General features: G+C 51.8%; 1 pseudogene; it reads left to right on the plus strand.

The window, feature by feature from the left end:
* The first annotated feature begins 8774 nt into the window (after nucleotides 1–8774).
* Nucleotides 8775–9648, plus strand: LOC718597 (interferon-induced transmembrane protein 3 pseudogene; annotated as a pseudogene).
* The last annotated feature ends 1312 nt before the right edge of the window (nucleotides 9649–10960 follow it).

Consider the following 10960-nt stretch of genomic DNA (forward strand, 5'->3'; position numbering starts at 1 on the left):
TTTGGGAAATTAGTCCTGGGTTTATAATGGGATCTCCTGTGCTTTCTGGTGCCCAGTGACCAGGAAGGTAAGGCACCTGCCTCCAAATGACCTGTAGGTCACCAGGGTGCCATGCCTCTGTTGATCACTACTGTATCTCCAGCACAAATAAGTATCAGCCAAGTTAGCACTGATCAGCCAGCAAGCATTGTTTGGTTCCCTGCCCCATGGGCCTGAATGCAAGACTCTTCTTTCTCAGGGAGCACCCTGATACAGAGCCCAGAGTGAAAGAGCCTGGGGGACTGGCCCAGAGACCCCTGGGGTGAGTGCCCTCACCCGTGACAGTGTACCTGCATCCTGCTTCCTTCCAGGTGCCCACAGCTGTTTGTTCTCTGTAGGGGAGCCCACCCCCCACTTCACCTGGGTCTTCTGGCAACTTCAGACCCACTCCTAGGCCTTCCCCAACACCCCCACTGCTGAACAGTTATTTGCTTGGCAGAATCTGTTTGTCTTTGGGGCTGTAACCTGTCAAGGAGTCACTAGGCCCTGGGAGAAAGGAGCTAGTTTGATGGTAGCTCCTGGCCTGAGCCATTCCCACGGGGGCTGGGTGACAGGGAGGGGGCTCTCAGCTGAGTCTGGGAGATGGCAGGGAAGCAATTGCAGTGGTCTGGGCCCAGCCCTTCTGGCAGAGCAAACAGGTACTCTCAAGTCTCCTCTGTGCCTCAGCCCAGACTGTATCAGGGTGCTTCCCACCCTGTTCCTGAGAAGGTCCCTCCCTCAGGCTCTTCTCACGCAGGTTCCTGAGAAGGCCACCTGCTTGCTGTGACCCAGCCATTTCCCTGACATCACCTGGTGCCCAGCCCTGTCTGGTTGCCAAGAGGATAGGTACTGAGGGCACTCATGGCAGCCCCAGATTTTGGAAATGGGGAAGGAGCAGGCAAGACTGCTTAGAGATAGGAGAGAATATATGTGAGTTCGGTGGTCAAGGGTGTTCAGAGAATGGATTCTGGCCAGTCAGCGTGACTGAAGATGTATTAGTATAGAAACCAGAACCTGAAACTTAAAAAATACCTATATATATCCTTTTTAGCCCTTAGTTCTGAGACACTGGGATCTGGGGAAATGCTTTCCAATCTTGAATGTGTGAAAATGCGGATTCTGATTTAACAGGTCTTAGGGAAGGGAGCAAGATGCCGCATTTCTAGCAAGCTCTCATGGATGCTGCTGGTCCAACCACACGGGAGGTCCAGCCCCCACCCCACACCCCAAAATCCACCCAGCCTGTGGGATACTAGCCAGGGATATGTTGGCCAGGCCCACTAGGACTTGAAGGAGCCGAAGTCATCGGGAACAGTAATGTTTAAAATGTGAGCAGTGGTTCCCCAGCATTTCCCAGGGTTGATTCAGGCTGTGATTTTTGACTTAATCATGATTTCTGGTGTGCTGCCCTTCTGTCACAAACAACAAATGTCTGAGTATCCACTGTAATTGTGGCAATATTGCCTGACCATTATTGGCCGATTCCTGTTAAACAGTTTATGGATATGAATCACCTAATTTAATCCACAGCCGTCCAAATGAGGCAATCAAGAGCAGATAAGCCTGGTGCTCAGTTTGTGAGCAACTAACATCTCTAAGTGTCTGGAGTCCTGTACAAGTGGCAGTAAAGCTGCCTTGGGGAGCATGGAGTAGACCTTAACTTAGTCCAAGGGTGTCTAGGAGACTTCTCTGAAGAAATGACACTGAAGCTGAGACCTGAAGAATGGGAGGATGGGACAGAGCTGGAGGAAACAGCCTACAGGAAGATGGGAGAGGGCAGTGTACTGGAGAGGCCGAGAGGAGATCAGTGCCTCAGAGAATAGGGGCTTCCCAGTGATTGCCCCAGCCCAGCCTGGGAGAGCTCTGCCACCCTTGCTCCTTGGCACTTCGTTAATTCATTCACTTATTGAACATCATTTATGTGCTAGGCACTATTCCAGGTGCATGGGATATAGCAGGAACCAAAAAAGAAAGCACCCTGCCGTCATGGAGCTGTGTTCTAGTTGGAGTAGACACACAAGGAACACAAACGTAGTATGTCAGGAGGTGACAGGTACTGTGGAGAAAAAGGATAGGAGTTCTGATGAGGGAGAGAGGATAACTATTTCATACAGGACAGTTGGGGAAGCCTTACCTAACACGCAGAGACTAAGCCTTATGAATACCTGGAGTAAGCAGAGCACCGCAGGTGCAGAGGTCCTGGGTAGGGCCAGGAGATGAGGTCAGAGCGCTGAAGAGGTCAGATTGTGTGGGGTCTTGAGGTGACTGAAGTGGCCGTGGCTTTCATCCTGGGTGAGATGGGAGCCATTGCAGGTTTGTGAGCAGAGGGAGGAGTACATCTGGAATCCCCCTAGCTGCTGTGTTGAGGATAAACTGTGGAGGAAAGGGTAGGTGCAAATAAACTAGTAAGGTGGTTCCTGGGGAGTGACAGCGAAGGAGGTGAGAAGTGGTTGGATCCTCATTACGTTTTGAAAGTGGAGCCAACAGTATTTGCTGATGGGTTAGATGTAGAGGAGCAGAGAGAGAGAGAAATGACCCCTGAGATTTGGGCCCAAGCAACTAAGATCTACTTACTAGATTGACAAGTTACTGTTAGCTAAGAGGCAGGACCACATGGGGAGCAGACTTGAGGGGAGAAATCAGGAATTCTTTTTGGACTTGTTCAGTGTGAGATGCTCAGCAGGCATTCAAGGAAGGGGCCAGGCTGGCAGTGTGGATACACAAGGCTGCAGCTTAGAGGCGGGGTGGGGGAGTCCTCAGAGCGAGATGGAATTTAAAACCTCGGCACTGGTTGAGGTTATCAAAGGAGTGAAACGTTGGACCTTATCTGTTGCTCCCTCAAAGCCTACTTTTTGCCCCAATTCCTTCTGCAAGGATCTTCTCTGACCAAGAAGACCTCTCCTCAGACTCAGAGCTCTGTTGACTGCAGTTGACGTCTCTTCTGTCCTTTTCCTTAGACTCTTGTGCCCCCACCCACTCCCTGCTGGTCACAGCAGACGGTTATGGAGTGGATGAGGGAATGGATGGTGTCCAGGCCAGGGGTGACCCCATCCAGGAACCAGGCTGCAAGGGCAGGGAGGAGTGGAACCACAGCCCCAGTAGGGCCTAGTTTAATTCCTGTGGTCCTTCCTCCCAAGCTCCAGTCTGGGGCCCTGGAGCCAAATCCTAGAAATTCCTCCTGCTGGGCTGTGAGGGAGAACCCTGAGAAAAGAGGGGGACTGTGTCTGCCTTGGGGCCTAAGAAAAGAAGCCCTGCAGGGGCCATGTTCACCTGCACCAAGCCCCCGCCCTGGTCAACAATCGAGACACCCTGGATCCCTGATGGGCTGGGGTGCCACGGCTCAGTGCCTCTGAGCAGCCAAGGCATCCCCCTCTGCACCTTATTCCCACCTCAGTCATGGGGCAGTGGGACACAGCAAGGGCCAGAGAGGAATTTCAGCCGAGCTATGAGGAAATCCTTGTCTCAGGCTGTGGCTGCTGATCCACGTTGTGGGAGCATGAGTGGTCCTTGGGGTGCTAGGAACATGGCCGCCTCAGCTGGTGTGGGGGTGTGTTTATGGCCAGCAGAGGGTGCCATGGGGCCCAGACCTCACCTCGAAAGGATGAACACTGCCCTGGCCTGGCCTCCCCTGCAAGGATTTCCCAAATTCCCACCCCTCAAGGGCGAGTGTTGCCTCTGCCCTCCACCCAGGTCGTTGAGCTTCAGTCTGAATCTAGGCTTTGCTGTTTATCAGCCATGTGACTGTGGTCAGTATATGTAGGCTTCAGAACTTCAATGTCCTAATCTGTAAAATGAGGATAGTTTCTACCCCAGAAGTGTCATAAGAATTAAAACCATCCGGCCGGGCGTGGTGGCTCAAGCCTGTAATCCCAGCACTTTGGGAGGCCGAGACGGGCGGATCACGAGGTCAGGAGATCGAGACCATCCTGGCTAACACGGTGAAACCCCGTCTCTACTAAAAAATACAAAAAACTAGCCGGGCGAGGTGGCGGTGCCTATAGTCCCAGCTACTCGGGAGGCTGAGGCAGGAGAATGGCGGGAACCCGGGAGTCGGAGCTTGCAGTGAGCCGAGATCCGGCCACTGCACTCCAGCCTGGGCGACAGAGCGAGACTCCGTCTCAAAAGAAAAAAAAAAAGAATTAAAACCTGCTTCCTCCCACCTCTCCCCCACACATTTCAGCTTCTTGACAGTTGAGCACACTCTAACCAGGGGCCCATGGCCATGGAGATGAAAGCTTGGGGTCGGGGATGCCTGCAGAGAGGTGGTGGGTTTGCAGGAGTTGTCAGGGTGGGTTGGGAGGGAATCTCTGTGTTGAACCCCTGCTGGGTCCTGTGATGTACGTCATCCAGGGCTGATGAAGAAACATGTTTCTGATGGGGAGATAGGACCTAGGAGATGGGAAAAGTGAGCACCAATAGGGAATCCAGGCTAAGGGTCCTGTGAGTGAGGCCCACAACGAATATGCCAGGCAGGAGGGTCTGGGAGAGCCAGGCTTTGCCCCAGTGCTTTGGGATGGTAGTCGCCATTGAGAGCATCCCCAAAGATGAGACAGCACTACCTTCCCCACAGTCCCACAGTCTGTGTGGACCACTCCTAGCCCAGGCTTTCTCTACAACACCTGAGCCATCAGGGAGAGCCAAGGCACCCCAGGGGGAAAAACATCAGTGACTGGTTGGGAAACAGGAACCGACTCCAGCTGGCTCCCATCCCCAGGCTGGGCAGCCAGGGTCTAGTGGGGTCCAATCATAGTGGTGGTGGTTGGGCCTGAGGGGAAGCACCCTTGGCTCTCAGGACTGGTTTGCATGGAGGAGAGGGTGATTTGCATCTTTGAGGAGTTTGCAGCTGTGGGAGGGGAGGGGGCGCTGGGAACCTTTATCCAGGCCTTCAGTCTCCTGCTTCCTTCTGGGTGAGGGGGAGGCGAGGAGCATACCCTGCTGCTGGCCAGTCCCTACTTTACTTCATGTAAGGAGCACAGCTGGGTCCTAGAGCCACTGTCTTGAGATTCAGGCTCTGTCTTGTGTAGAACATGTGGATTCAGAGCACAGAAGCCTCCACATTACCTGCACATGCACACAACCATTCACAAGCATGTAATCCAGCATACCTGTGCAGTTCCGTGCACTGCTCACATGGGGACATAGGCACATGCAATACATGTGCATCCACATACTGACACCCAGGTGCACACTCATTACTGTTACCTTAGTTCATATGCAGACACATCACACCCACAGGGTCACATAATCTCACACCAACCACACACAAGCTTACACATTCACATTCACACTGTAGAGTCATTTTAAAATTGTTTTTCCATAAGTCAGGCATAGTTTACATTCTTTCTATTCCATCTTCACAACCTCCAGAAGTAAGAACTAATTTTTCCTTGTGATTGAGGTATAATTTACATACAGTAAAGAACACAGAACTTACAGGCCCAGCGTGATGACTTCTCTCCTATGCATGCCCTGCATAACCATTGCCCAGGTCAAGATCTAGAGCATCTAGAGCATGCCAGAGCCCCAGCAGCTCCTGAGTGTGCCCTCCTGGTCAACAGCTCACACAAGAGGAGCTGTTATTCTGATAAGGTAAGTGCCACGGTTATTCCCATTTATTAGGTTAGAAAAACTGATGCTCAGCCCCGTGGTCATCCACTAAGTGGCCAGACTGAAGCTCTCTGACTTCAGACCACTACATAACATAAATATCCAGTAAATACCTCACAGTAATAGAGGGCCACGATCACAAAGACTTGGAAAAGCAACCTTTGTTTTTTCTACAAAGAAAGCAGCAGAGAAAATTTAAGCTTTGTAGAGTGTTGCGAACCTTGGAATCAAAACACAGGTTCCATTCTGTGATAGGAAACAGCACATCACAAAGCATTTTCACACAAGGCTTGTTTATAGTTTTTAGAGCGGGATATTCCATTTTTCCTTATAGGCCTCACTCCTGAGCAAAGATGTCTTGCTAGCTCCTCTCTAAGCAGATTTTCTTTTAGAATTCATAGCTACTTTTGAGTATTTGACAATGAATAGAAACCTAACAGCAGCACCCGTTTTGTCAACTGTGCCCTTCTGAGGGTGCGTATTGGTTCATAAAGGATCAGCAAGGTCTGTGAGCTCAGGGGTTGCAGCTCCTGTCCTGGGGCAGCGGATACAGGACTCGACGGGCACACACAGCACAGTGTGTCCATGGGGATGGGTTATGCGTTCAGGGACACTTCTGCACTAGAAGAAGCCACTCAAGCATTTTCATTGTGCCCTTCACCTGTGGTAACGCTATTGGCGAAGGTTGGTATTTATTTGTTCTGTTAATAAATATATATTGAGGACTTAACCTGCCTTGTGCCCAGTAGTGCACTAGGTGCTAGGGATACAGCAGTGAAACAGACAAAAAAAAAATCCCTGCAGCATGGAGCTGATGTTCAGTAAACCATGGTGAATCAGGTGACGAAAGATGTTAGGGAGAAACAAGAGGAGATAAGAAAAGGGGAGTTGGGAGTGCAACTTTAATTATTTATTTTACCTTTTAAAAAAATAGAGTCAGGGGCTAGTCGTGGTGGCTCCTGTAATCCCAGCACTTTGGGAGGCCAAGGTGGGCAGATCATTTGAGGTCAAGAGTTCAAGACAAGCCTGCCCAACATGGTGAAACCCATCTCTACTAAAAATAACAAAATTAGCTGAGCATGATGGCACGCACCTTTAATTCTAGCTACTCAGGAGGCTGAGGCAGGAGAATCGCTTGAACCCAGGAGGCGGAGGTTGCAGTGAGTTGAGATTGCGCCACTGCACTGCAACCTGGACATTAGAGTAAGACTCCGTCTCAAAAAATAATAAAATTTTAAAAATAAAAACAGTTGGGTTCTCACTATGTTGGCCAGATAGCTCTTCAGCTCTTAGCCTCAAGCAATCCTCCCACCTCGGCCTCCCAAAGTGCTGGGATTACAGGAGTGAGCCACCACATCTGGCCAGGAGTGCAACTTTAAACGAGAGGTCAGGGAGGTCCTCACTGAGAAGGTGATGTTTGAGGTGGTGTGTGAAGTAGCCGAGGGGAGCGATCATTGTGGATATCTGGGAGAAGAGCATTTCAGGCAAGAAGAACAGCCAGAACAAAGCAAAATAGGTGTCCGTTGTATTCAGATGCCAACTATGGATTTTGTACACATTCTGGCACCTGTCCTGCCTTTAGTGCTGTGTGACTTTGAAGGAGCCATTCGCCCTCTCTGGGCTGTCTCTTCACCCACATGATGTGAGGTTTAGGTAAAGAGCTTCCCTGTCCACCTGAGCCCTCTCTGTCCTCGCAGGCCTGTCCTTACCAGTGGGGGAGCCTCTGTGGCCATCCCTCCCCAGAGATAGGGAGCCACAGACCACTTCTGTAGTCTGGTCACAGGGCGTGACAGTTCCATAGTAATGCCTCTGGCCTGATCACCCTCACCCCAGGGCCATCACAGCCTCAGTCCAGGGCTCTAACCCAAGGGTGGCAATAAGGAAAACTCTGGCATGGTTTATGGACATTTGAGCATTTTCTTTTTTCTTTTCTGTTTTTTTTTGTTTTTTTTTTTTTTTTTTTTTGAGCTGGAGTCATGCTCTGTCGCCCAGGCTGGAGTGCAATGGCACGATCTTGGCTCACTGCAACCTCTGCCTCCCGGGTTCAAGTGATTCTCCTGCCTCAGCCTCCCAAGTAACTGGGATTACAGGCATGTGCCACCACGCCCAGCTAATTTTTGTATTTTTAGTAGAGACCGCGTTTTGCCATGTTGGCCAGACTGGTCTCAAACTCCTGACCTCGGGTGATCCACCTGCCTCAGCCTGCCAAAGTGCTGGAATTACAGGCATGAGCCACCATGCCCAATCAAGCATTTTCAAATATTGGCTGTGTGTACTTGGGAGGATAAGTAACATTACTGGAGATCTAATTGTGCCTCGTATGTTACATGTTCACCTGCAAATTTATTTTTGAGGGGAATAGTGGATGAGAGCTGAGTCTGGGGTCCCTCTACCTTTCCTGGACACTTAAGTGGGAAGCCTGGGTCATCTCTGGAGGACCTGTCTCCTAAGTACTCTGGACCTCCTCTCAGGGTTGGCTCCATATCTCAGCCACTTCCCTTCCCTTTGTTCAGTTTGCTTCTCAGAAGCCTCTCAAGGAGAAATGGTCACCTAAGACCATCTTGGCAAAGGAGAGGGCAAAGAAGGAGATATTGACAGACCCTCTTGAGTCACTTGGGAATTGCATTCAGCTGCAAGTAGCATGGTCCTGAGTGATAGTGGCTTAGACAAGATAGGGATTTATTTTTCCCTCATTAGATGTAAAGTCTGAGGATATGTACAGGGCTGGCTTCCATCCTTAAGACAGCTACTGCAGCTCCAGACATCACATCCCCATTCCAGACACAGAAGAAAGACTGAATCAGCCCCCTTTGTAAGGAACTGCCTTAGAATCCCCACCTGATGACTTTCATGTATATCCCATGGGCCAGAACTTGGCTACTTGTTCCTTCTATCTGCAAGAAATGCTGTCATCATCATGTCCATAAAAGGAGGCCGGGTGTGGTGGCTGACACCTGTAATCCTAGCATTTGGGAGGCTGAGGAGGAAGGATCACTGGAATCCAGGAGTTTGAGACCAGCGTGGGCAACATAGCAAGACCTCATCCCTAATAAAAATTTAAAAATTAGCGGGACGGGATGACACATGCCTGTAGTACCAGCTACTCAGGAGGCTGAGGCGGGAGGCTCACTGGAGCCCAGGAATTAAGAGGCTGCAGTGAGCCATGATGGTGCCACTGCACTCCAGCCTGAGTAATGGAGCAAGACCCCATTTCTAAAAAAATAAATAATTTTTAAAAACAGAAGAAGAAAACGGATACTGGGGAGGCAACTAGCACTCTCTTCCCTACACATGTGCTGTACTCTTCCATCTCTGATCTTAAAAACTGCATGCTGGACAAATGCCACAAAGAGGAAACTGTTGAGAAAACGAAACTACTGGGGAAGGGAGGGCCCACTGAGAACCATCCGAGTAACTGACCACCGCTGGTCTTCGCTGGACACCACGAACCACACTGTCCAAACGTTCTTCTCCCCTGTCAGCAACGGCCAGCCCCCCAACTCTGAGGTGCTCAAGGAGGAGCACGAGGTGGCTGTGCTGAGGGTGCCCCACAACCTGATCCCCGCTGTCCACCATGATCCACATCCGCAGCGAGACCTCCGTGCCCGACCGTGTCGCCTGGTCCCTGTTCAACCCCCTCTTCATGAACCCCTGCTGCCTGGGCTTCATAGCATTCACTTACTCCGTGAAGTCTAGGGACAGGAAGATGGTTGGCGGCCTGACTGGGGCCCAGGCCTATGCCTCCACCGCCAAGTGCCTGAACAACGGGGCCCTGATTGCGGACCTCCTCATAAGCATTCTGCTCATCGTCATCCCAGTGTTGATCTTCCAAGCCTATCGATCGATCAGGAGGCATCATCCAGGCCAGGAGCTTTGCCCATGACCTGAATCCCACATACTCCACCTTCCATTCCTTGCCCTGCCCTGGAGCCCAGTCCTGTGTCAGCCCTTTATCTTCACACACTTTTCTACAATGGCATTCAATAAAGTGCACGTGTTTCTGGTGAAAAAAAAAAACCTGCATGCTGGCCCGGCACCGTGGCTCATGCCTGTAATCCCAGCACTTTGGGAGGCCGAGGCAGGTGGATCGCCTGAGGTCGGGAGTTCATGACCAGCCTGACCAATATGGAGAAACCCCATCTCTACTAAAAATACAAAATTAGCCAGCCTTGGTGGTGCATGCCTGTAATCCCAGCTACTCGGGAGGATGAGGTAGAATAGCTTCAACCCGGGAGACGGAGGTTGCAATGAGCTGAGATCGCGCCATTGCACTCCAGCCTGGGCAACTGAGCGAGACTCGAGACTCCGTCTCAAACAAACAAACAAAAACAAAACTCATGCTGTTTTCTCCACCTCTGGGGCCTTCCACCCTCAACCCACCCCAGCTAGGTAAGGAGCCGGCAGCTCATTATCTCACCTGCTGGGGTTGCCAGTAACAGAAACTCGCCAGGGTTGCTCAGGTGAAAGGAGGAGGGTGGAGAACTCAGAACACCAACGCATTGTATCCTTCAGAGGGGGGCGGAGGGGTGGGGCCTTGCTACCGCCCCCACCCCCCACTCAGCAGGGACTGGAAGCAAGTGTGGATTCTCTGGGAAGCTGACTTGAGGGGCAGCACTGCCCACAGCTGGAGACAACAGCGAACAAGCCAGGCCTAGTCCCTGCCCCCAGGGTGCTGACATTCTGATGGGGGAGAGACAGGCAGCACACAGACCAAACCTAAAGATCGTTTCAGGCTCTTGGTGCCAAGAAGATGAACAGCTTAGCGTGGGAGAGAGAAAGCAGGTGTCTAGGGAGCACCAGGCGCGCCGCCAGCACTCGGGAAATGTGTACTGAAGGCAGCCCTCAGGAAGGGGGCCCGGAACCCAGGGCTGTAGACCCTCACGGCGCAGGGGAGGAGCCTTCAGATCACAGCTCCGATGGAACACTCCAGATGTCAGGGACCGAGGCCCTCAGCCTGGGGCCTCACCCAGGCCTGGAGAAGGGAGGAGAGATCCTAGGCTGTGGGGGAGTCCTGCCCTAGTCCTGCCCTAGTACCGGGATTTCTCAGAGGAGCTGCTGGGTCCAGAGACCCAGCAAATGCCAAGAGTCCAGGACTGTGGCCCCCTTCACAGTTTTCCCTAGTGGTCTGGGTGGGCCCTGGGTGTGCAGATGAGTGGTAAACTCCAAGATCTACTGGGGAAGGCAGGTAGGGCCCCCCCTCAACATTCCGTGCCCAGGACAGGCCCTCCGGGCAGCTGCCTGGGCTTGGAGGGAAACCAGCCCTAACCCCAAACCGATGATGTGGGACGAGCAACCCTTTCACCACCAGGGCACAGCCGCTATGCCCTGAGCATCC

The sequence above is a fragment of the Macaca mulatta genome, chromosome 4 (assembly GCF_049350105.2).
Source record: "Macaca mulatta isolate MMU2019108-1 chromosome 4, T2T-MMU8v2.0, whole genome shotgun sequence".
In the NCBI taxonomy this organism is placed as follows: domain Eukaryota; kingdom Metazoa; phylum Chordata; class Mammalia; order Primates; family Cercopithecidae; genus Macaca; species Macaca mulatta.